Below are 20,930 nucleotides of genomic sequence, written 5' to 3'. Positions count from 1 at the left end.
TGGGCGTTTGGTTTGCAAAGTAGGAGAGCAGTCTGATTTTGATGCTTGGGGCAGCAGCGATCCCTGGGTTTAAGGTTGTTCATAATAGTCTGAGCACTTAGTAGGGTCAGGCACAAAGTCACATCGGGTCAGCTGTTTTTGCAAAATGAAGCAGTGAAGTGACATTGTTCCCACCAAAAAACTTTTAAAGAGTAATAAAGGACAGTTTGGGTATTAATAGAGATTTGGATAATAATTCCAGCAAATAGTTCCAAAATACATGGAAGAGGGGGAGAAGATGAGAAGTGGCCGCAGTCTTTGATGTGTGTTTGTGGCTTGTGGGACTGCGCCCACAGCAAAAGGCTGTTTTGGAGTGTTTGTTCTGGGCTTTTACTTCTATCAGTCTTAACTCTGCCACTGAAATATGGTCTAGTTATGAAACAGGGTGGGGATGCCGGCTGCTCTCCAGTTATGAAGGAGCCACAGCCCGGAGACACAGCTGTCTCCTTTGGGTCTGCCATGGAAGGGGATGCTGGATTTTCCAAGTCCCGTTGCTGTTCCTTGCAGGTCAACTGAGGCATGGCCACTGGAAAGCCCCGCTGGTTCACGGGGTCCTCCAGGATGGCTGGTAGATTCACGAGCCAAGTGGTAGTGCCTCGTAAGCCGAAGCTAGCCAGAGGGACAGAGAAGCCTGCAACTGTAAGTACCTGCTGCGGCCAGGTAGGAGCTGTGTAAGGCTGGAAACTGCCCCCGCGTCCTTCCTCTACCTGCCCCTCCTGTTGTCTGGCAGCACTGTGAAGCTGGACACCACCTCCCCGTCTCTCTGCTGCCATGCTTCTGTCGGAGGTGGTGACCATGGTGCGGTAGGGGATGGACTGTGTGCTGCTTCAGGGGAAGTCCAGAGTTGTGTCTGGATGTGCCACTGGAGCCATTTAAATGAACGTACCGGGCATTGCACCGGAATAGCTGAAGCGTGAGCGTGTGCTTCTCTCCGCCCCCTTTGTGTGGGCAGTAACGTTTTGTCACCTCGGGATGCTTGCCAGCGCTGCTCTGACCATACCTGCCCTCCAGGCAGCTGGGCACGTGGTGGGCTGCTCAAACTCTGCCTGAAGGTTTCGAGAGGTATGGCTGGTCCCAGATGGAACGGGTTCCAAAACAGTTGTTCTGTCCCGTATCCCGTGTGGAGCACAGATCCAGCGCTGCAGACAGCAGCGGAGTCAGGGCAATTCCTCCTCCCCATCCTCAGACAGCCCTTTGCTGACCAGAGCTCACTTGGCTGAAGATGACCTGGTGCTGAAGCTCTGTCGAGGAGATACCTTTGCATACTTCTGTGGAGGGGTCTCGGAGGCCCAAACAGAGAAAACAAGTGCTAATTCAAAAGAGATAACTAAAACTTGGAGCCATTCCTCTCCACCTCAGTCTTGGCACAACACTGCTTTTCTGCTTTCCTGACTCACCCAGCAGTGACATCTCCACATGTGTGGTGGTTGTGAGCGTTGTGCAAGGGTGGAGTTAAGGGATTTCTGGTAACTCCTCCCAACCTTTTTCAAAGGTCACTGGCTCACTCCGGCCAAACTGGAAAGGAAACAAATGCCCGAAGAGCAAAACCCCCAACATGTCACATCAAATCACGAAGGAGAAGCTAACGGGACAAAGCTACTTGTTTGGAGCATGTGTATTGCGCTCTCTATCATTAATTTACTAATGGTAAATATTTCAACAGGTAGTTATGGGACTTCCAGGACTATCCTAGCGGCTATGATCACAAATTATTCATCGGTGGCTCTTGAAGAAGAAAAGCCTTTCTGAATAAAGGCAGTTCTGTAGCTCTTGCTGGTGTTTTGCATTTCAGCTGACTCCCTCTGCCCTCCTGAAGGAGATGTCTCTTACCACCAAGCAGAGGCTGGCCAGCACTCGGGAGATGCGGCGACCCCAGATTATCCAGATTCTAGACATGAGCGAAGCCTCCCATCGTAAGGTAGCCTTTTCTTGCCCTTTTCCTTGCTGTTTGATGTGACGTTTGAAGAGAGCGCGTGCTTGTGACAGGCTTGCCTCCAGCTTATCTAAATGCCTTGGTGACTAAGTCCTGTTGTTGTTTCAGACTGCTGCTGGTGTGGAGTTCCTTCTGCTGGGGGAAAGGTAAAACATTTTTCCCCAGTGAGATGTTGAAGTCCTGACCTGCGCTAAGCCCATATAAACAACCTCTGTTGAAGTTGGTGGCTTTTGCTGGAGATGAGCTACTGCGGCTAAAGCATGATACTGGGGGAAGGCTGGGGCGGGCCACAAGGATGCAAGCTTGCAATTTCCCACCTTCCTGCTGAAATAGCCAGCCCTTGGTTTGGTGTAGTCTCTGTCGAACACTTGGGGTCATAGGATGCCCTCAGTGGTGGCAGCGTTGGCCTTTGAGGGCTGAGGGCCTACGGTAACTACTCAAGGTGTAGCTAAAGCAATTGCATGAATGCTTTGGGTTGGAACAACGAGTGGGACCCGTACAGGGTGTTAGATTTTTCAGGCTGCCAGGTACACAGGGGAATGGCCCTGGGCAGAGGGGAGTGGGTGTGCTTTATCTGGATCAATGTTTATTTACACGTGTGTTTAAAGCTGCTTTTCTTACAGATCTGCTTAGTATAACACACGTTCCAAAGGGGTAGATGACTGAGGTAGGCTGTTGAGTGGAAAACTGCCAGCGAGAGACCTGTAGCAAATTGGTTAAGGATTGCCCTAGACAGCGCGTGAGGTTGGGAACGCCTCGGACGAGCGCACACAGAACTGGCCGTGTGCTGTGGCCGCTGGCTTCAGCACGGCCCTGACTCCTGTGGAGAAGCAGGAGACGTGCCTGTGTCTTGTGAGTGTGAAGAGTTCAGCTGGAAGGGGGGAGACAAAGCAGGGAGGAGTTTTCTCAAAGTAACGCCTCGGCGCTGTAAGCATTTGCTGTTTCTGTATGTTTTCAGACCTGCTGCTGTAGTGGTATTAAAGAAAATGGCAATAATAGAATATAATGAAGCATCCATTTAAAGCTCGTGGGAAAAGGAGATGCCAAGTCCAGCTTTACTCAGATTGCCCAGTGATGCTGGGAAAGTACCTGGAACTTACCACCTCATCTGTCGCTTTCTTAACGGCGGTGTTCCTTTCTGGCCTGTCTTCTCTTCTTCCTGGTTTCTGGGCTGTGTGTCAAAAAAGAGATTTGAGGATGTGTTGGGCTCGGTCTCTGTGTCTCAATGTAAAGATGATCCCCAAATTGTTTCCCATGGGGTCTCCTGTAAATTCTTGGCTTTCCCTTGCTCCACGAGTGCTTACAGCTCTTGCAGTGAGTGCTCTGGAGCTGTGTGACCGTGTTAGCCCAGGGCTCTGCCGGAGGTAAGTGCTGCCTTGCCTGTTGGAGAAGGAGACCTGGAGAAACACCTGCCAAAAGAGCTGCTCGCTTGAGCCTGCTCTAGTGTGGCCCAGAAACTTTTGATCTGCTCAGAACACAGGTGGGTGAGCTTCTGTTCCCCTAGCGTGAGCTGGGCAGGCGTACTCACCAAGGGACTGTCCTTCGCTGGAGGCCAGTGTTGTATTCTCTCACCGATGAGTCTTTCTCCCCGCGGCTGAAACTCTCTGCTCTCTTTTGCATCTCCAGTTCTCGGCAGTTGCCCTGGAACAGAGCTTGTTCCGGCCTTTCCCATCAGAGGTGGTATTTCAGAGCTACGTCCCCGATGAGGTCTATGAAGTGCCACTGATTCTGAGGAACGTGGACAAGGTAAGTGCTGGGATGTGGAAGTTTAACCCTGTGCTGGAACTGGAGAGCAGTGTCATCCGCGCGGTGCACAGCACAGCCAGTCGCCTGCTGCAGCACAGCGCATCCAGAATAAAACGTCTCACCGCCTTTATTTTGCAAGACGGTGGAAATCTTGCCGTGCTGAGGTTTCTCCCCCTGGTTTTGGCTGTGTGTTGGTGGTACCTAGCTGAAAGGAGCTTTTCTGGTCAGCACCTTTCCCCGTGGAAGCCCTGCACGGGTGGGAATGTTGGGGGCTGTACAGTTCTTCCCTGCCCTCGTGCTTTCCCTCGAGTGTGCACCGCGTCCTGGTGGCTCCGTGGTTAATCTCAGTTTCCACAGGGCACCTCTGCCTCTGGGTGAGCTGCACAGAGAGCTGAACGGGCTGTCAGAGCTCGGGGTGGGGTCTTCTCCACTTTATGCTGGAGTAAGTTATAATTAGTGGTAACAGCGCTTCAGGAAAGGTGTTTTGAAACAGCAGTGGAAGCAGGCTGATTTAGCAGCAGCAGCGGGAGGCCTTTAGGTGCCCCTTCAGGCTCCTGCTAAGCTTAATTGGGTTCTGCTCAGGTTTTCCTGAGACAACGTGATGCTCTGCTTCCCCTTTGGAGAGCCACGGCCTGTTTGGAGTAAAGTGCCCTCAAAGGTCTCCACCTTTACTTGAAAAAAACGATCATTTTGAGACTTCCCAAGAAAGTTGAGAATGGAAAAGTTGAAAAATGTCAGCAGTTTTGTTCCACTGTCAGGAGGGAAATTGGGACCTTTTGAACTTCAGCTGGGGAAACGTTTGCTGGAATGAGGCATGTGCCAAGGGCAAGCTGGTGGGAAAAGGCAGGAGGGAGGAAAGGAGCTGAGCTCGGTGTTCTCTCCCTGCGCACTTTCATACACGCAGGGGTTTCTCTTGATACATAGCAGTAAGTGCACGGGCAGTAGAGACAGGTCAGAAAGAGGGGTGTAATTAAGGATACTCTTCTGTAATGAAGAGGAAGGGGTATGCGTGAGGGCAGGGTGGGATGGGAAGATGGAAGTGTGCACAAGAGACGGTGAATTCGCCTCCTTTCCAAATTTCCCTGTTGGGGAGGGCAAACAGGTGGACAACAAAAAAAAGCTGTCGAGGCATATTGCAGGTGGAAGAACAGCAAGTCCAAGTATCTCCTGAGATAACAGGTTGTGACAGGGATATGGGTGAAAATGGAAGACCCTTTGGCAAGGAAGGATGCGGGTGTGCTCCCTCAGTTATTCCGGGAGAGTACTGCACCATTCCTGGTCTGGCATTTAACTTGGGAACATTGATAAGATGCAGCATGTGTGCCTGCACCCGGGGGATGCCACTGGTGTGATCTGCGCTGAATTTTGGGCAGTCTTTGCTGTAGGTATCCTCGTCCCTGATTAAAATGTGCCTCAGTCCTCACTTTCTCTCTTCCTACTCTCTGCTTCATTCCCACTGAGTCTTTGGCTTCACCTGCTCCATTATCCATGCAGCACTTCAAAATGTTTATCTTTGCCAAGTACCAGCCAACAGGCAAACAGTTAATTTGCTCTATTCATGCTTCCTCAAGTGGAAAAGATCATCTGCATTAACATTTCTGCCATTCCCAGTAAATGATAATAAACTTGTACTGTGTAAAGCTGCACCTTGGGATTTACGTGCCCTGTGAAGGGGGAGGCAATGTGTGAACTGTGGTTTTTTTCCCAAAACAATGTCGTTTTGAAGCTAGTTAGAGCTCAACCACTGGAGAGCATGGGTGTAAAAGTAAGATAAGCTCCAGGAAAATCTTTGGTATGTTTTAAATACAGAAAGACAGAGAGGATAATCCTGCGAGGGTGTTATATTCTAAATTGGTTGGCTTTTGGCGATGTCCTGGAGAAAAGCAACGTTGTGCTCCGTCTCAAGTTTTTCGTGCCAGTTTCCCACATTCCTCTGAATCATACTGAGTTACACTGCATGGTAGCCTGAAGTTGTCTGCCCCATAAAAATCCAGCTGACAGCAAAATATATTCCGCATAGAGGCTCTGTAATCGTGCAACTACAGAAGTGCTGTACTATATACTTCCTGCTCTTACCTGTGTTGTAAAAATTGCTTTTCTATTTTCAGGCTGTTCCTCAGCACCCTCAGATGTTCTGGGTGGCTTTTGCTGAAGGTCTGAGCCACACGTGCTCCCCTTCTAAGGGACATGGTGACCAAAATGCTTGTCTGCACTGTGAAGTTGGCTCCTGGAACTCGCCGCCCCAGGACATTGCTGGGTTCCAAGGGCGTTTGGAGAGTTCAGGACTGCCTTGGCCACGGGTTACCAGGCTCGGGTGGGTGGCGCAGAGTGAGCCTCCATTTTTTCCAAGCCTCATGTGGGGTTGTTGTTGATCCGTGAAGCTGCCCACCAGTCCAAATCACCTGCTTCAGACTTTGAGATTTGGCGCTCAGGGGTTGCTCTCTATGTGCTAGGAAAATGCCTGTGTGCTGTCTGTGTGCTGGTGGTGCCCCAGAGGGCAGAACCGTGCAGCAGGGTGCCTGCAGGGACTGCTGGGGGTGGGCAGGGGTCCCCAGGGATCTGGCTTGCCCGCGCTGGCAGCTGCCTGGCTACAGTCACAGGCAGCAGGAGCCTCCGGAGAGCAGAGGTTGGCTTTTAATAATGAAACCACCACCAGGCAGTGCCAGTCATGTATCTCGGGGCAGAAAATGCCTTTGAGGCCCCTAGTTGATAGGCACAGCCTGGGGGGTCGCCTGGCTTTCCATCACTTGGCCAGGTTGCTGGCTCTCATCCTCTGCATCAGCCTTTCCTTGTAGCATATTGTGCTTCTCCCTTGCTTCTTTCCAGCTCCCTTTGGATTTTCCCAGCCATCTCTCTGTTTCTGGGGTTGTCTCTTTGTCTTCCTGTGGTTCCTCCTTTTGCTCTTCATTTGCTGCTTTTATTCCCAGTAAGGCCACAGTATCTGTGGTCCCCTCTTGCTGGTCTGCCTACATGACTGTAGCACCGCAGCTTGACTGCCCCGCTCAAACCCAGCACGTTAAAGTGAATTTCTTCCTTCCGCCAGGATTAACACGTACTGTTTGGCGTTCAGATAATACATGCCCCTTCTAGGGGCATGTCTGCCTGGATGTGTACGGGCAGAAGCCAGCAGATTCTCTGGGCTTATTGAATACACGGGTGACTTGATTCAGATATTATACCGCCGTGCTGCTGGTGTCTTCCCTGCTTGGCCCTTCCTTCATCGCCCTGCTGCCTCTGGCCTCGAGCTGTTTTGCCCAGGCAGAAGGGATTAATGTTCACTCTTATGTGTTACGTGCATGTACCTCCAGAGCTAAAAGTGCTTTGTGAAGGTGGTATCACCAGGCCTCTTCTCCTCCTGTTCCCACAAGCTGCAAGATCATACTTTCCTCTCTTTTCTGCAGGTTCCTGGGCTGGTGAAGGTCATCTTGGAGAGCTCACCTTATTTCAAGCTGATCAGCCACCATGCTGTGTGCCGCAAGGTACTGCCTGGCATGCTTGCGACTTTCCGCATCGTTTTCTCCCCTGATGAGAACAAGGTGAGACTGGAGGTCCCGAGAGGTGTGTGCCTTCAGTGGGAGGTGAACCTGCGGGGCTGGGTTCAGAACAGGGCATCTGCTGTGGGTTTTGAGGCACTGTCCTGGTTTCGGTGGCATTGCACTGGATCTGCAGCTGGGGGAAACTTTTCCTGTGGTGAAGATGATGCTGTCATAGGCTGGAGGCTCTTCTATGCTTCAGACTGTGATTATCCTTTGGTGCTGGAACGTTTAATGCCATGTCTGTTGGCTTCAGGGATAAGAGTGCACTGTGTGGTGGGGTGGCCTCTCATGGTGTTGGTTTCTAGTATCTGACTATTGCTGCATAATTACGGGTTTGCTCTGATAATTATAAATACAAAAGCCTGTTTGCATAAATACAAACCTGTTGTTTGGAGGACCCAAAGCTGAGCCTGATCAGAGTGAGGACCACCACCTTTGAAAACTGGAGTTGCTTCTTGAATGCATATCGTGTTGGCCGCAGTAGTGAGACGGCGGAACGTTCTGTCTGAAGCCGGCACTTTTCTTGCACACCGGTCATAGCCCATGCCGTGCTGCGAGGTTTGCTCTAGGCTGTGGTCAGGCAGCCTGCAGCTGGTCACATCCTGGCTGGCAGCACCATGCGATGCCACCGCAGCAGGGACTGACGAGCTGTGCGTTCCCTCCCTGTGCTTTCCTGGGCGTTTTCAGGGGAAGGCGCACGTGGGACAGTAGGGAAATGGCAGGGAGGGGTGCTGGTAAGGTGTTTAGCCATCGCACCTCTCTACTCGATGTTAGGGGCTTAATTATGATGGAAAACGCTAGGGGAATGGCTAGATCCAGAGAGCTTTCCCCTTTCCCGTCTGGCAACCAGTTCCCTGCCTCACCCTGGGCTGGAGCGAAGGTGATGCTTTTTCATACCCTCTGTGTTCCAGCCTTGCCGCTGTGCTGCCCCTGAGGATACTTGCCCACCTGTGCTCCAGCTGTGATTCTAGGGGAGAAGATGCGCTGTGCTCGTGGCAGGGAGCCAGCCTGGCCCAGACACGCTGAGCTCCAGATGTCTTTAACCAGCAGGAGGCTGGTGTGCTGCAGAGGACTGAGGCATCTGGAGCGCACACAGGAGTGAAGGGGCAGGTAGCATCTGCAGGCAGAGTGTTAGCCTGGAGCCTTTGGGCAGTCACTCTGGTGTGGCTGTGCCTGCGTGCATGGGGCTGTGGTTGCTGTGTCAGCTGGCACCTATTCCCTGCCCCGTGTGCCATGCTTTTGCTCGGAGGTTGGAACATCGGTGCTGTGGCCCTGGCAAGTCTGGCACTGTGCCGTGATGTGAAGGGGCGGCGGTGTTACCTGGAGGCTTGCTAACGCAAAAGGGTTTAGTACCTGGCATGGAAGGGAGGAAGCCCTGCAGGGGAACACAGACAGACAGGCTGACTCTTTACACCAGCACTCTGCTGCCTCTTGGCACAGTTCTTTGCGTGACTTTGTGGGTGATGCAAGGTGAGGGGGTCGCTCTGAGCCAGCTGGTGTTTCTGTGCCAGGCCAGAGGTGCAGGCTCTCTTTGGGCACAGCTGTTCTCTCATCTTCTGTTTGCTGCTTAGATGTAGTTGAACACCCTGTCCTATCCTCAAACAGCATGGCTGTAGCAAACTAGAGAGGAAATGCCCTGTGGTGCCTGGCTCCCCATGCTTGTGAAATGATCTGTTGCTTTGCGGAGGGACTGAGAAATTGTTTTACGTCATTCGTATGGAAGGTTAAAATGATGTTGGCTTAGGGCAGTTCTCCATACTGCCCAAGTGACATAAGAGCTTAACCTCACCGAGGTAGGCTTTGCAGGGGACACTGCTTCCTTTAAAATGTGATTGACTAGTATTCATGAGCATTCATTTTTGGGATGGAAGTAAATCGGTTCCCATGAAGGGCAAAGAGCTGCTCTTCAACTACAGAGAAGCAGCAGAGCAACACATGAACATCACCCCAAATAGAAGTAGGGTGAGGTAACTCCCAGGAACACTCATGTCCAGTACTTTGTCCCTTGTCTTGCCCTTGAACTGGTGAGTGTGTGGCATTAGGGAGCTGTGCCAGCGAGGTCCTCTGCACAGCTTGAGCGACACCCTGGCGGTTTCTGCCGACCTGGGTTTTGTGCTCCTTGCAGGGCACTGGGAGAGGGATGTGGGCTGCTTGGTGAGGAGCACATGGGGACTCTACAGCAGAACCAGAATGTTGTATAAATCGAACTTTTTGTCTCGTGCTTGATGGAGTGTGAGTCAGGAAAGTGCCGGAGTGCTGTCGCTCAGCTAGAAATGCATCAGTAGCATGGTCAGGATGTGCAGAGCACCTTGAAAAGCCCTTAGCCAAGAGGCAGGCTTTGGGAGATGGTTCTGTAAAGCCACCTGTGTTGGGCTTGCAGTTGCTTGCCTGCAGAGTATCTGTGTGTTAGTTGTGGAAGGCTCAGGAGTGCTGCCTTTGAATAACTCCTACATCTCTGATACCGCATGATCCACAGGGACTGTGGGTAACCCAGTGAAGTGGGGTCTGGGTCTTCCTGATGAGGAGCCGGTTTGTGTCATTCTCTTGCTTTGAATCTGTTCTTCCCTGGAGTAAGTCTGACTTCAGTGAAGTCACTCCTGATTGAAAGGAGTAAAATTGTGCCTCAGCCCTAAGTAATAGGGCCATGTGAGTTGTTAGTGGCTGAAATGCCACGTAGCCCTTTCTTGGAAAATGAGCAGTTTCCTACTGTCTCGCAGTCATTTGGGAATGTGCCACGTGGTCAGACTGTCAGAAAAGGAATAGCTGACGCGCCTCTTGGTTTATTGGCACTCGTGTTATAAATGAACTGCTAATTTTTCTGCTGGGCAACATTTCCAGTTTGTTACTCTTGCTGCTTCTGATTTGCACGTTTCTGTTTTATGGCTCCATTGTACAGCGTGGGTGTTCTCGTGCCAGCCCCTGTTCCCGTGTGTTCTTGCGTTATGGTCTGACGGCCTCTGCTGAACTGGAAACCATTGTGGCACTGACCGGCAGATAAACAACAGACAGAAATACTTCCATTTGTGCGTCCTTCAGGCTTATTAGTAGTTTATTGTAAAGGAAGAAGGAAGCAAGAAGCACATAAAACCATAGCAGAGCTTATTCTGTGTTGTCCTCTTGCTCTTTTCACTGTAGCAGTGCACTGTTTTCAGGCAGTGCAAGTTCAGTCTGTGAGGTTTGTGGAATTCATTGCTGATGCTCAGTGGAGACTGAATTAATGCACATTGATTACTCTGAAATATGACAGGACGGTGAGTTATTGCATGACTGAAATGAAGTCCTTTAAAATTCAGCCCAGCCCTGCTAGATGTTTTGTTGTGCACAGAAGCTATTCCAAGAATACTTTTAAGATGACTCTTGTGAGGAGGAAAGGGGCAGAAGACCAAGGCAAATGGCGCGGCGCCACAGGAACCTGAAGCCAAGTGACTCATTTCAAAGACTCCTGCGAACCGGCGGCTGAGGGGGGCAGGCGCAGGGGCACCCCCTCTGCTGCGAACGGATCTTCATCCTCTGGTCTCTCCTCTGTTGTCACGGCCCTTATTTTCCAGCCTTTTTTTATATCAGGGTTTCAGCAGGAGCTTTCCCTGCTTGGCTTGCTGTGTTACCTCATGCTACAAGGATCTTTTCTTTGCAAGTTGGCTGCTGCAAGGAATTCAGTGAAGCATTTGGGATAGGTTATGCAGGGAAACTGACATCTGAGTTTGGGGTTCTGGGCAGTTAGGCTTGATATTGCTGCGACAGTAATTACTGTTAGCCTGAGTTTACAAAGAGCCTGAAACAACACCCAAGACGAGCAGCTGCTTCAGTCTCAGTGGGTGCCAGTTCAGACGCCAGTGGTGATACCTGGAAGGCCAGAGCTTGTAATTTACTGCTTGTCACAGGGGAGCACGAGAAGGGGAGCCATCGTACAACTGTCTGTATCTTCCGTGAAACTGAGAGGGGAGTTGTATGCAGGATGAAGTCGTGTTTTCATGAAAACCTATAGCCTGAAGCTGTGTCTAAACACAGCAAACTTTAAAGCATAGATGGGATGCAACCCCTCTGTCATCCAGGCACGTTTATTTAGAAACCTGGTCTTAAACAGTCTGCTAAGGGTTTGCAGTTGCGAAGCAGAACAACATTTTGAACTGGTCTCAACTGTGCCCCTAGGCTGCAAGCAAGTGCGTAGCAGGGTTAGTGCCCTGGTAACACGAGGCAGTGCTGAAGTAGAGACTTTGCAACCTGTTGCCCCCAAGGGAGGGCAATTCGGCTTTCAAAAGCTTAAGGGACCATGGGTTCACAGTGGCACAAACAGCCAGCTTCTGCCTAGCACCCCTCTTGCCTTGGGTTTCCCCCTTTTTGGGCTGGCGCTGCATTCAGCCTGGTGCAAGGTCCCACGTTGGTGGGGTGGTAGAGCGTGGCTGAAGGGTCAGCCCGCTCTGAAGTGCTGAGTCAAGCCTTGCACGGGATGCCATGTCCCACGGTGTCCCTGGAGAGGGGGCTTGGAGCATAATGTGCATCTGCATGAATGGCGAGAGGCATCTTTCTCTCTCAAGGTCGTGGTTGTCTCTGTGAAACCAAATCCTTGTTGCTTTAGCCTTGCCCTCAGGTCCCTGGAGAAATCCCTTGTGCATTGCTGTGCAGGTGGTCCCAGCGCCCCTCACCAGCAACGGAGCTGGGAAGGCTGCCTGTGCTTGCTTTTGGGGGGGGATTTATTTCTTGGGCTCTTAATTGCATTGCTGTTGATCCATTTGCTCCTTAGCAATGACAACACCTTGACAATTACTTCCTTTTACTTGCTCCAAGTAGCTCCAGTTGTTGAAGTTCCTTTTTTCTTTATCCTCCTGCTGATCTGAACTTGCATCCTCCTCTGCCTACCTGGCACCTGGAAGAGGGAGCTAAGTAAATATGGCATGCCAAGACTTAATAAGGCAGGTAGCTTTCAATTGGCTTTGCAATGCCTTTGTTACAGTAGTGTGGCCAAAAGAACAACAACAACAAAAGCAAATAACATTCTTCATTTGCTAATGAGTTTCTGAGGATCGAAACAGTGCAGGACGTGAAGTAGCCAGATAATAGGTGCTTTAAATTCATATGGGCTGCCCATAGCTTTTATTTTAGAGGGCTTAGGCTGCAAGATTGAGTACAAAATTGCTAACTCAGAACGACTTGCTGAAGATGAAACGCTTTCCTGAAATGCGGTATTAAATCATGCAGGTTGCTTGCTGCAGTTCCCTTCCTAGTATTTTACCTTCCAAATAGGAAAAGCAAAAGCCCTTCTGCAGTTTCTAGGGTGAATATTTGAGATGTCTAGAAAAGGAGATTATTCTTTTTGTCTTGGATGGGGCAGCATCTGTATTGACAAGCTTAAACCCCAGCTGAGCAGGTGGTAGGCGAGGTGCTGGGTGGTGGGTGAGGCGCTGGCTGTCAGCGCTTGCGTTAGAGCAATAGGTACGTGTCTGTGCCTGGGCTGGCTGCCTTAGGGCCCTTCCAGGAGGGGATGGGGACGGGAGCAGGAAATCCCAGCTGTGGGGGAGTCTGGATCGGTTCTGCTGAAGGGAGTTTGCTGCTGTATGCAATTCCTAAATCATTAAAATCCTAAAGCGCTTGCTGCTTCAACAGTGATAAAAATATCAAATTAATTAAAAGCACTGAGGAAAAAATCAGGGCAGCCAGTGAGTGACGAGAAGCAGAGTTTTTATCAGCTCATCCATAAGAGCGCTGCTGGGGGTAATGGCTCCTGGCCCTATGGCAGCAGATTTACCACTGATTTCAGTGGGGGCAAGGTGATAGTTCCAGCGCAGCGATGCCACGCCATACATCTGGAGACTGCTCTGCTCATCTCTACAGTAACATGATTTTGGTAATTTGATTTGCCTTCCTGCTGCTAAACGCCAGACAGCCGGGGCGCGGGGGGGATTGCCTGGCTCTGTTCTGCAGAAGGCAGTGGCTGGGACTGCACAGCCGGCTTTGCTCTGGTGGGGTGTCTGAGTGTCCCCCGTGTGCAGCTCCCGATGCCGCCTGCCTGGGGTGGGTGTGCTAACCAGGCACGCCGTCACTTACTCCTCTAGAACAGACCTTACAGAGGGGTGTGATTACGGCATCAGCCAGAGCTGTCTCCTGTGCCCCCTGAGGCTGGGTGAGATGTAAAGGGAAACGGAGTTCAGACACAGGAAGAACTAACACCCTTTAATTCTAGCGCAGAGGTGGCATAGGCTGCTGAGGGCAGGGGTGGAACTGTTAGCACTTCTAGGTACTTGTGAAACCTCTCGCAAAAACAGTTTGGGTCTGGAGCTGAGCCAGCTCTGGTGTGGGGAGATGGATCAGGTGGCTTTTGAAGGGTGCGTGTCCCCAGCCTTGGCCCTATAACGCTGTGAGAAGGGGCAGGAAATACAGCCGTACCCTGCACTGCCCTGACGCTGCCGCAATTACCGTGTCCAGCTTGTGAAGTATTTCACCGAAGACTGACCATTGACTATGCATGTGGTGAAGTCCTTTTGAAAGTGTACCTGAGCATCCCCTGCCAAGCTTCAACGAGGTCGCCGCGTTGCTGGCACTGGAGTTAGTGCTGTGGCACAGCTGGGTTCTCAGTGGTGCTTCCAATAGTCTGCAGTGGCGATCGAAGCAGGTTGCGTTAGTGCTGTGATCCCTTGCATGAAGAGACTGTTCTGGTGTCTCGGAATCAAAGCATCAGATAATTGTGGTGCTGCCAGCTTGCTGCAAAAGCAGGTGAATCAATGGGGTTGTTTCTCCTTTGCAAGTTAACGACCCTGTGCAAGTCATGCTACTGGAATGAAAGCTCATGAAGGTAAAAAGTACTGTTGCGTTACTGAATGATACTGCTACAGCCATAGAAAACAGCAGTTTTCCTTCTGCCGTGGGGAAAGTACTAAAAGCATTGTGCTGAGATTGTTTCTTTCCCCGCAGGATTATTTCCACGAGCTCATCTGCATCACAGAAAGGGGAGAAGTTTGTTGTGCCTCTCCGAGCTATAGGTGCCCGAGCTATCCTGGACTTCCCCGACCAGGTGAACTTCTCAGCCTGTCCAGTCAAGTACAGCACCCAGAAAACACTGCTGGTTCGCAACATCGGTAACGGGGCGGCCCGCTACTGCATCAGCCCTCAGAGGTAGGGAGCTCATCTCTTTTTGTGCAAAACACTGTTGTGTGATAATACAGTTGGTAAACAGCGACAAAAAGGAGCCAGAGCGTGTGAGCTGCTGTACTGCTGCCGTGGCTGGAAATGGGCAGGGCACGTGGGGTTTGCTGTTGATTATAGTGTTTGAAGCATGGCGCAGCCTCTGCTAAAACTCTGCAAGCTGCAGAGTGGAGTTTTATAGTGCAACGGTGTCTTCAGTGCACAGTCGTGCAAGACTGATTCTGTTAGATTGAACGAGCAAATGTAGGAAGGCAGCTGGACTGCCCTCGGGCTGTGTAAGATCCTGCGTGGCAGACGACAGCTCTAGGAGCTCAGTTCCTGAGGACCAAAGGCAGTGTTAAGAAATGGGCAAGCTCTGAGCTGGTGGAAGAGACATTTAAGAATTTATCATCAGCTTTACCAGCAGTTTGTCTATAGTAGCAAGTGCAATCAGAGATGATAGATCAAAGCAACTGGTATTGAGACCCTGACAAAAACCCTGTGGGGTCCAGAACCTGGTTTTCCAGTAGGTTTGATCTGGTCCCTGGGATCCACTATTCTTCATTAGAATGAGCTCTTAAGTGGAGATGAGCTGGCAGCGGCTTCAAACCTGCACTTTAGCCCCAAAGCAGAATGCCGATGGGCGCACAGGCAAAAGGTGCAGCAAATGCCTGGTGCGTGGGTTGGGAGCCTTTTCTAGAGCTTTGTCTCTCTCAGATCTCCTGGAAAGTGCTCTAGCATGCTGTAGTAGCTACCAGCAACCCCCTTGATCTTCAGTACCTTCTGAAATGGTTATGTGGCCCTATTGGCCAAATATACCCATTCCCTGGGAGGCCACAAGCACGTGGTATTTCGGCAGTCTCCTGGTCAAGCGCCTGATGTGTGCTGTGTCGTGGACAGCCTGTACTGTTCCTCTTGGTCTGAGAAGACAGTCACTGGTTTTCCAGTTTGCTGAACTGGAGAGGGTAATGCGTTTTGGAAACTGCACCTGCAAGGAAACCACTTCAGCTGGCTGGTAGTTAGCTCCGTGTTGCTTGGTCCCAGAGGTTTTGGTGTAGGAGCTGAGGTCCAGAATGCAGCAAAGACGTGCCATCTGCCTTAGTGCACCTGAGTTGCTTCGGTTTCTTCCCCAGGAAAACAGGGGTCAAGAGAAGGCTCTTTGCTCTTTCTCCTGGGAAATGCGAAGGTCCAAGAGGCTTCTACCAAAGCCTGGCAAGGCTGTTGAAGCAGGCTTCCAGGATGCTGTTCAAGCAGGCTGCTTCTTTTCACTGTGGAAATACATAGGCAGGAACTTGTAAATCCCTGTACAGCTTCCCTCTGGGATTTCCAGATCTACTTGTCACCACCAAAACAAGTACCCAGTCGTGTGTAGCATCTCTTGGCAATGTCCTTGCCAACTGTTCTGTCGCGTGATACGGCGTACGTTGAATCCTGCTTGATACGGATTTTATGCTGAACTTCACCAATTGAATGTTTCAGTCCTGACTTGCAACAAAGGGATGGGAAGCGTTACGAAAGCTTTATTTCAAACTACACAAGAAAGTACAATTCTGAATAACTGGATTGCGTGTGCGCAGAGATCAAAAGCTGGTAAGATTTCCCATGTCAGCCAAAGGCATCAGTCATCTCTTCCATTTCGTTATGAACTTTTGAAAGCCAGTCTGAAATTTCAAACTGATGATCTTTGAATATAAGCAGCGTTTTATTCTAATTAGGTCGCCCCCACTTTCATTCAGATTTCTTTTTTAAATACTCTGAGGTTCCTGTCTTTCTGCTCTTTTATTTTTTTTTGCTTTAAGTGTTCAGCGAAATGTCATAATGAATTCCTCATTGGGAACTTTCTTAAAGGTTGAGTTCCTCTAATGCCTGTGTGTCTACCATCTGCCTATATATATGCACAGATGTATAAGAAATAATATGAGAAATTTGGGGAACACGTGAAATGGAATTGGGCTGCTGGAGAAGATAAAATCCTAGAATAACTTTGGAAGAGACCTCTGGAGATCATGTGAGCAAACACAGTGCTCAAAGCAAGACCAGTGTCAAAGTTTGATCAGGTGTGCACTCAACACGAAAAGTAAGACCAAGTGATACCAGCCTTCGTCTTTCCTTCTCAAGGCTGTGCAAAGCCATTTATCCCAGCATCTCCCTGTATGTGCTGTGCTCCAGCCCCTAAGCTCCTCTTCTGTAGAAAGGCTTTCGTGCCCACCAGCCTGCACTGCCAGGGATTCTTCCATCCCAAATACAGGTTTTTGCATTTTCCATCCCTCGGCTGCATGCGGTTCTGCTGTGTCCCCTGAATAGCAGCCCAGCCCTCCAGTATCTCGACTGTACTCCCCCAAGCTTGTATCCTCCACTCAAAATCCGAGTGCTCCCCACTCTTGACCAGGTCACCACGTCCCCTTGCAGCCTGGGAGCAGAACAACCACGTTCTCCCTGCGCGATGAGGCCATGGTGTGCCAGGAGTGGTTTCTCCAGCCAGTGCTGGGGACTGCGCTGGGTGACAGTGGGTTCCCTGCTGCTTGTGCTGTGAGAAGTTGCTCAGGTGCCTGCCCCGAGGTCCCAGGTGAGCTCAGTGGCTCCAGCAGCCCCAGCAGAAAAGAACTGGCCTCCCAGCTGGCATGACAAGTTGGCTGGAGAGTCTCACCAATACACTGCTCCACAGGCGAGTAGGTCATTAGCTGTTAATTGTCTTTGAACAACTCTACTTACAGAGGCTTTCGCGGGAGAGACCGTTTTCCTCCTCCTGTCAGGGGATTAATTTCCCTGCGTTAGAGGCTGTGACCAAGGCTGCATCATTATTAACGACAGGGGAAGTTTTTAGTTTAATGTCATTGCATTCTTTTGAATGACTCCCGTAATGATTGTTCAGCATCACAAACACTTAAACCTGTGCTTTGGACATTAATGCGTGATGTTTCCTGTCCTGGAGAGCTTAATGTGTAGATACGAGACGCAGTATTTAAGAGTTATGGCATAGGTGGTAGGAGTGCCAGCCTTACAGACTTACATTCAGGACTGTTTTAGTCTCTTCCTATTTAGTGGAGAACTGAAGCAGCTTTAGTGTGTGCTTAACTTTTGCTGAGTACGGATGTAGTGTTGTGTTAAAGCCAACATCAATATCACGTAATAGTTTTGTGTGCCGCTATGTGTAAGCATGCGTGCACGTGAGAGGGGGAGGAGGCTTAGTGGAGTAGAAGGGAATGAGAGATCAAAGTTTGCGGACCATCAGCTGGCCTCTGTGTCCTTCATTCTCTCTCTGCACAACTGAGACTTCTTAGTTGCTGCAACTTCTGTCTTCTGGCCTGGGCGAATTCAGGCTCTTGCCCCTTTGCAAGGCAGCTGCAGGCGCCACAGTTTCCTAGTCCAATGCGCCGCTCGTATCACTTCTCTCTGCCTCCTTTCTCAAAATTCCCTTGGCATCAAGTGTAACCTACCAGCTTTCACCTTCAGTGCATTTTTCAGCCCATCTCCAATGCTAACCTTTCCTCTCGGTCAGTACTGCGAGCTCTGCTCTTGCAGCGGGTCACTTCATAAGGACATTCCTTGCCTCTTACAACTTTATCTAAGGACTTGTGTGGTGTATTTTACTCCACGGCAGAGCTCTCAAATGAATCCACGGGGCCAGTTCAGCATCCTTCTGCTGTTGCTTGTTCAGAACTCTCCCTTGCCGTGGTATCTACCAGAAAACATGGACACGTTTTGACTCCTCTTTCGTAAAGGGTGTGTGTGTGTGTGTGTGTGGGAACCCTGACACCAAAGCACTCCCCATTATGCAGCTTGGCTCTGTGCCTGTCCTCCCCCTGCATGCCCATACCCAGCTGTTCACTGCATAGTGTAGTAATAAAAAAAAATAACAATAGTATAAATATAAAAAGTCTTTTCCTCCCGTTCTCATTGTTAAGGCTGGTTAGTGAGTTTCTTCTCCACGGCATTCACGGAGATAAATGTCATTCCAGTACATTTCAGTTGAAAATGGTGCCTGGAAGCAGATCTCAGTGCAGCACTGCCTTTTCCTGACGTTACACTGTGCTGTGCTGTGCTATGGGTTAGAGAGGATCTGTCTGAGAAGGTCCATTTAGGAATGTCCCATTAAGCTCTGGAAGCTCAGGAAATGTTCCTACATGGCACAGTGCCAGGAGCCGCCTTGCATCCCTCCCTGCAGTACCCATTATACTACATGGAGGTGTGGGGCTGGAGAGTTACCATGGGATGTACAGGGATGTGACAACAGAGCCTACGTGCAGGGAAAGAGGGAAAGAGAGAGCTTGTGAGATGCTGGCTCTGTGCAGGATTTTTTCAGTATGGAGATGGAGTCTTGGATGCTTTGACCTAACAGACTGTGTTTACTGGAGTGGTTACAGTGCTCGACTTTGGCTTTTATACCATTACCAAAAAATTACGTATGCCAAGATTAAGTGATCTTTGGGGTTTTTTTCCTGCGATAGGTCTTAGTTGACAGAGGGGGCAATTCAATCACCAGTAATTTTACTGTCGGTCTTGGGGTTGGAGGCAGCTTTTAATGAAATCAATTCTCACAAACTCAGATGATTTTATAATGCAAATTAAGGCACCAGAGGAGTAAAGGGGTTTTGGTTGTAGAAGAGAAACATACCATGGGACGAAGTATGTTGCAGCCTCGTTGCACGCTGCACTGACTAAACGTATGGTTCCAGGAGGAAAGGCAGCGCGGTAGTCGGGAAAGCCTGAGCCACAGAACTGTCAGCGTTGTTCACTTGTCAGTTGGTTGCTAAATTGTCAGGAGTATTTTGCCCGTGGTATCCTCATGGGATTTAACTTTTGCCCACCTTGGGGAGCTGATGCCTGGTGAAAGCAAGCAAGATGTAAACGCCAAGGCAGATCACAATGAAATTGCTTACTAATCTGGTGTTGTTCCCTTTCTGAAGGGCAATTACGGGCAAGATCTCAGCAGGTTCTGCTGGGAAGGTCTCCCTCAGATTGGTGCGGCTAGATGAGTTTATACAAGCTGGGGATTGCAAGGCACCGTTGGGAGATCTGGACCTGTGAAAGTTTAGATGTTGTACAACAAAGCAAACGTACAAATGGACGTAGTTGAAAAGCATGTCAGAAGAAGAGCTATTAATAAACCTCCAAACCTTATCTTTCCTGTTTTGTCAGGAGCAGTAGTTATTCATTACAAGGGTAGATCTAACAGGACAAGAATTACCGTAAAGAACAGCTCACAATTAATGGCTAAAAGGCCAAAGTTGAGCCTGCCAGCTTCATCTGTTGGCAGTGGTTTCCGTGTGGCTATTAGTGTGTCAGGGACGTTTCCTTAGCATCTCTTATCTGTAGGCTGCAGGGAACAGCTTAGTGATGTGGACTGAAGTTCAGAGTTCAGGTGAAGCACGGACCTTACATCCCTCTGGGTCTTGGAGAAGCAGGTCTACGTGAGGGATACCAAGCTCCTGCTACATCAGGAACCAAGTTGTCCTGTGGGTACAGCGTGGGGTGGGAGGCAGGAGGTGCGGTGTCTGACTTGTGCTCTGTTTCTCCGTCCTGAGAATGAGTCCTGACCTCGGTGGGATCCTCCTCTCTGGTAATTTGAAGATGTGAAGGTATCTACTTTCTCGGGCATCCCCTGAAGTCATCCTCAGGAGTGTCATTCCCATCCCAGCTATCCGAGGGCAGGGGTATGCAGACATGGGGATGGAGTAGGAAGGGCATGGGATGGGAGGTAGTGCTGAAGTGTGGCCCTTACCCGGCAGCTTTTCTGTTCTGGCAATGTTTCTGGTAAAAACAACAAACTAAAAGAGGTGGGGGGGAATTTTTCTGTGCCTTTCCCACAGCAGGCAGTGATCCCCGCCAAGCACCAGCAGAGCCCTGCCCAGTATAACCAGGCACAACCCCCAGCGCAGGTGCAGGGCCATGTAGAGCAGCCCGGTTCTGAGGCTGGCGGCGCCTTGGCTTTCCTCCTCCCTCTCAAAAGCCTCAGGTCCAGCACGTGAACATTGCGGGCCCAATGCTTCCCCGTTAGTCACTGGCGATGTTCTTGCTAGTCGTGATGGGAGCAGGTCAGGCCTCCAATTGCATCAGTGTCTCCTTAATGAGCAGGAACTCCAGCAGTTTCATCAGCTGTCACTGCTTCCATGAGCGAAGCTCAGCTTGCGCATGGCTCCATTTTTTCTCATTATTTCTGTGGGCTGCACTCCCCAATCACTGTAAAACTCTGCAGAAAATATTTTTAAGGTGACAAATTGACCACCAGCAAAGCACTAAATCCAATAACTTTTGCTTTCTAAGTGAGGCTGTACAAGAGCCGCAAAGCCCAGCTGCTGTTATGCAGAAACATGTTGCATCTGACTTTTCCCTGAGCATTAAAGGACTGAATTATGTGTCTGTCAGCTGAGAGCTGTTTACCTGGCGACAAATCATAATTGCTCTTGTTAAATCTAAAGTACACCGACACATTTTCATACTATTTCCCACACATTGCACAGAATTTCTCTAGTAGGCCAAGCAAACAGTTACCAAGCCTGGATTACAACCCAGAGCCCCAGACTGCATTGCTTGTGAATACGCAGAAAACCTCCTGTTGA

The 20,930-nt window shown here is 50.1% G+C and overlaps 1 pseudogene; it reads left to right on the top strand.

Moving 5' to 3' along the window:
- The first annotated feature begins 558 nt into the window (after positions 1-558).
- The window catches only part of LOC129737201 (hydrocephalus-inducing protein homolog), a 67,827-nt pseudogene continuing 47,455 nt past the window's right edge, over positions 559-20,930 (top strand).

Source organism: Falco cherrug, chromosome 12 (genome assembly GCF_023634085.1).
Source record: "Falco cherrug isolate bFalChe1 chromosome 12, bFalChe1.pri, whole genome shotgun sequence".
NCBI lineage: Eukaryota > Metazoa > Chordata > Aves > Falconiformes > Falconidae > Falco > Falco cherrug.
This window is presented reverse-complemented; position numbering and strand designations above follow the sequence as displayed.